We start from the raw sequence: 6,000 nt of genomic DNA on the forward strand, positions 1-6,000 counted from the left end.
CCATTCTTGTGGTACATGTGTGAGCAAACGAAGGTCCTTCTTGTGTTTGGCGTTGAAATTCTTTCAAGGTGCATCAAAACTCCAAATACATTCTGTTCCTTTGCCTCTCTTTTGGTCTTTTCTGAAGGTTAGCCTGGTTCTGTTCTGTCCTAAAGCTGTTCTGTCGCAGTAACGCTAAATATTGCTGAGCAGTTCTTCTCATCAGTCACGCACACACACACACACACACACACACACACACACACACACACACTTAGACACACAAAGACATATACACACACATACACGCACACACACACACACTTGCAGACACATGCAGAAGTGCTGGGCTAGGGGAGAAATGTGGCCTGTTTCTTTGCCGTTTTTGATGACTTCGGCTGTACTGGTGAAATAGAATGCAGCGTGCATCTGCACAGGATACAGTGTCCCAAAACAGAGGAGAGGAGACACAAAATACACACTGCAGGTGCCTTTACATCATGAATGTCTTACCTTGATATTGGATGTCTGAGTTGTTTTCATTCACAGTTTTAAGAAGATGAATAATCTGATCTACCGTTGGGTAAACATCAGCACCCATGGGCAAAAAGAACCTCTCCACCTCCACGAGGTTCACTACTGCTTGCTTGCTCTGGAGCTTTCAACAGCATCACACCGTCTTCATTGACCCGTGAAGGTTGTGAAGTTGTCACGGTTGGGTAGGTTTTCAAAATCAACACTACTTTTAACATTCAAGACTAGCCTAATGGACCGCAAACATTATTACTGTGCATGTTAATATTAATATCATTACTGTCATTGGTCGATCCAGACAACATGCTCAGTTGTGAAACAAGTCATTACAGCCGCATTTAGAGAGAAAACATAATGCTTTAGTCTATTCATCTGGAAGACATTGCTTTGTCCTTAGGAGGTGATGAGCTCCATTTAAGAATGTATAAAACATTTATATCACGTCCACAATGGATCCATAACAAAATATTTGACCCTTTGTAAATTGAGATGTAGATTAATTTGTTTTATTTCTGCTGTAAGAAGTGAACATCACACATATTCACACAGTTGGTTATGGAAGCACTAAACTCTCTGACCCACAATGCCATGCTATAGATACCCCCACCCCCCCCCCACCCCTCCTCTATCGTGGGGTAATTGTGTGAATCAAGAGAGATTGCATTTACCCCGACAGCTGAGTGGCGAGGTAATAAATGGCCTGATAACCAGCACTACTCTGATCCCTCTGAACGCAGGAATAAAAAACAAAAAAATGATTACCTGCTTCAGACAGACCTATCCTGTGATGTCACATGGGATGAGGAGAGACATCTTTCGGGAGCACAGATAAGTGAAGAGGTGGTACGGAAGGAAAGGAGGAAAGATGAAGGAATGGGTGAGAGGGCCTGGGATGAAGTGAGTAAAAGGTTCGTGGAAATGCTCCAGTTGAGCTTTCTATTTGTTTTATAGATCGCGCCACTTATTCCAAGATTTCACGGCAAAAGAGTGATAGATGGAAGATGAAACACTTTGGCCAATATTTAAGAGGGAAAATTGTTGAGAAAGGTCAGAACAATCAATTGTACCCATGACTTTCAACAAGACCCTAAATAACGTATAATTTATTCAATATTCCTTTTATTTTCTATCCACACGGTCTCTCTGTGTATCTGTAAATAGCGAGATCAAGCCATCAAACATCGAGCAAAAATCTCATATTTACACACACACACACACAAAGTCTCTGCAGTGAATGAAAGTGCAAGCTTTGGCTGTGAAACTGACATTACTTATTTAACTTGCATTCATGTAACGTACAAAGGCAGCCACTGCAGCATCAGGTTAATGTTTTTAGGTTTTGTTTGTTCCGCGACTGGATCACATGACTACAAAGCTCGGCTGAGTTTGTGCTGCAGCCAACAGCTCATGTGATATCATGCCAGGCGGGTCACTACGTAGTAAAAAAAAGCTTTTAAACATAAAACATATCTCACTGCCATAATTAATATAGTTTGAAAATAAGAAATAAATGACTACTAGCAAGTGTTAGTAGTCATGTGACGAACACACAACTCTTCAGCTCATAGTTTTTGTTTTTGTTGTGGCCCACATAGGCTGTTAGATCCGAACACACTTCTATGTGTCCTTCTAGAAGGGTTAGAAGAACAACATATTTTGTTTTGCTCACACATTTGCCACATCAACTTAAATAGTAGTTTAAATAAAAAATGTGAATCCTGCACTTGCTCAAAATCTTGTTGGAGTAACTTCTACCCAATGATCTGAAGGGTAAACGATTCAAAGCCCTCCTTTGTTGTTGGTAAAATGGATCAGATCTATTTTTTTTTAAATCAGTCAAAGGATCAGGATTCAGAGATTCTCCACCTTTCTTCCCCTCCCTCCTCCTCCTCCTCCTCCTCCTCCTCCACCCTCTCTTTCTCTGTTTCCAATATCAGAGATTTCTTTCTTTCATTCCATCCACACCACAATTGTGGCTTCAATGTTTTTATTGTTTTTTTCACGCACAGGCAATCTGTCCGACACACACAGGAACTCACCCACACGTGTTCTAAGTCACACACACACACATGTGCGTGCTCCCATGATTACAGATACACATAACCAGCCCGCGGGGAATGTGCACGAGAGCGATTCTCGATCAGAGACACGCTCACACACACACAGCCTGTGTGAATGTACCCCCGAGGCAGCGCTGTAGCATCCGGGGCCTCCTGATGTCTCATCAGCGGGACAACACATTACTATTCTAACACTACTGTTCAAATGTTCTCATGTTTGGTCAATACTGCTAAATCAACTTTATATGCCTCCAGAGGGCAAACCGTTTACAAACACACTTCTGTTATGAAGGAACAAAATGAACTTGGAATGAACCCATTACATGATCATATTTTATTATCCCCCTATAATGTGATTTTTCACAATACATTAGGCCTTTGCCCATGTTGTGAGAATATTTGCAAGTTGCCTCTACTCTGTGAAACCGTACAAACAGAGACCTCTGAGGCACCACAACACTGTTGCGTTGTGTTTAACTTGCCTGCTGAATTTGGAGTGGCAGACGTTCCCCAAGACAAAGACATGACGTGCAGTGTATGCACAGCCTCAGAAATGGTGTAAGAGTACGTTTTGACAGGAAACGCGCTCAGGGAAAACAAGACTTTACATCAATGGGTTGTTGAAACCAATGAGGAGTTGAACTGTTACAGTTAGTGTAGAGTGAGGACATGTTTCTAATTCTGGGAGGCAGTACAATTTGTCCCATGGGTTTCCCCCAGTGTTTGCAGTGCCGTATGAAAATGTTAATGCACTTGTGCGTTTTGTGTGCCAGTGACCTTTTAAGCATCACGTGGATAGCTCCACTGTGCACAGGAACCTTACTGTGGAAAGTAAATGATGTTTAGGTTTCTTCATTCAAGTTGCTCCCCATGTTTTCCTCTATGCTGTACTACCTTTACTTCTGCTTCAACACCTTTCCCTCCACGTTGGAACGAATGGCTCCTTTCTCTCTCTCTCTCTAAAGCATGTGGTGTTTGTCAATTACAAAACACTCATTTCCAAAGTAAGTGGTTTTTTTAAAAGGATAGAAGGATAAACTAAACTCCAAACAATGCGGATCATGTTAGTTCTCATATTTCAATTCATATAACATTTTATATAGAATGTATTTGTTATCTCTATCACCACTTGAACACAAACGCAAGGTTTTTGGAGAAGAATTTAATCAAATTCATGAACTCAACCGCCACTTTCTGTGGTTTTATGCAAGTCTGTGTTCCATTTTAAGATAGTGCTAATTATAAAATGACCATATGATCATCCATATGGTCCATTATAATTGCATCTCTTCTCATCTGCCATTACACAATGTTAATAAACCACAGCTTTCTGTGTATTTATATTTGTTCTCAGTTCTCTTTCCACTGAGTAAGAGGAAGAATCTGATAATCAAATGATGGCATCACATGGACTCAATCCATTGCCCCCATTGTTACGCACTCCTTATCATCTATTTGCCAACTTCTCTATTATTGTCTTTTGGACTCTGCTTGTTTGATTGTTTACTTATTTCTTTCTTTCACTTTCTCTCTGATGATGCAGGTTTCTTGCCAAGAAGTCCCTGTCTTCCCTAAGAATCCCGGTCTTCACCATGCATTAATGCCTGAAACCTGCAATAAGAGATCAATTAAAAGTGTATTTTTTCACAGTAACATCACAACACTGTACTGAAATCTGCCAAAACATCTATAAGGGATATTTTTTCATTTTAGAGATAGAGATTCAGAGTAACATGTTGCATTTCTTTTTGTATACAAAACATAAATGTAGAAACAACATTGTATTGCACGTACTTCCTGGACTCTGAACAGTATTTCTGGGAGGGATGGATAAGCTGGTGTTCATCAATAGTCTCTTGTGAAAACCATGAAGTGTTGTTAAAGACCATCAGTTCTTTTAATTAGAGCTGTTAAAGCTATTTTACCACAGATTTAGCACCTAATTTACGAAGCATTGTGATACATTACAACAGTAGTTGTAGAGCTGACACTGTTTTCCATGCTGCCCAACAGATAAATGGCACCGAAATGTTTTTTTTAAAATTCATGTGGTTATTATCATGCGATTTACAAGTATATATGCCTCAAATGTATTCAACAGAATACACTTAAAATTGAGCTGTAACATTATTTCCCATGCACTCCCTTGGTAAAATGTGCATATGTTTCCTGGAAACCTTAATGAGCACTACTTGAAATACAGCAGCTGTAGAAATGTAGCACTGTATGCCGGACAGAGGAATGGGTTTGTACTAAAATATTAGTATTAGCAGTAAAATAACCGTCTGGTGATAAGACCACTAAATCTACCTATTTATTTATTTAGCTGTAGCCCCAGGCGTAAGTAAACTGGTGCCCTGTCAGCTACATCAACCAGAGAAAATGCCTTCTGTGTGTGTGTGTGTGTGTGTGTGTGTGTGCACATACACAGTATGTCTGATTATTTATAACTACAACAGACAGAAGCAGAGCTAATGCAGACCCGAGCAATAATAACTCTCCTCTACATAATTTTCTCTCACTCTCACTCAGTCGCTTTGCTGTCCTTCCCTCTTTCCCTCTCCCTCTCTCTCTCTCTCTCTCCCTCTCTCTCTCCCTCTCCCTCTAAGCTCTCTCCCCCTGCGTCTGTCGCTACCTCTCTCTTCCTTCCTTGCTCTCCGCTCGGTCGGTGAAGATGGATCACTCTGTGTCTGTCAGCAGTAGTATCACAGAATGAGAATGTATTGTCTGCTGTCTCTGATAATAAATGCTCCTATCTACGCTACTGTTCCCGGTCATAATAGATGGCCCGCATCTACACAGCTTCTGTTTATGAGATTATCACAGCCCTCCGCCGTCCCCCAAGTCCCCGACGGGAGGGATGGAGAAATTACTTTATCACTAGGGGGCCCCCGAAAAGTTATCATTTGAGAGGAATTCGTTGAGAGAGAGAGAGAGACAGCTCTGCGAATTGGCAGCTACTTCTGCTGTGTCTGCGACACACATGCTCGGATTGTGAGCACAGAAGCAGGATGCAGGTTAAATTGTTGTGTGATTGCCCTTGTATACTGCTTGAATCTGTGATGTGTTATTGAGAGAGGCCACCTGAAGCAATAACCCCCCCCCCCCCTTGGTACATTTATCATTTTGTTTTTTTTATCTTGTTTTGATTTCTGTGAGCATGTACTTGCAGCATGTGCAGGGTCACAAATAGAGATTACACTCTTTATGCACTCAAGAGCCGGCTGCTAAGTTAAATGAAGGTCCAGAAAGCAAAAGTGAATCGGTCACAGTCACTGGTCACAGTGGGTCAGGGTTGCCAGTCATTAGAAAGTATATGTGTGTGTTCATATGTGTGTGTGACGTTTATAACTGCTGGTCACTGAGGGAGTCCGTCGACACTTGACCCCTGTCTTGACCCGCTGACCCAGGCCCGACCTCTCTGTCT

The sequence above is a fragment of the Pungitius pungitius genome, chromosome 11 (genome assembly GCF_949316345.1).
Source record: "Pungitius pungitius chromosome 11, fPunPun2.1, whole genome shotgun sequence".
Taxonomy (NCBI): Eukaryota; Metazoa; Chordata; class Actinopteri; order Perciformes; family Gasterosteidae; genus Pungitius; species Pungitius pungitius.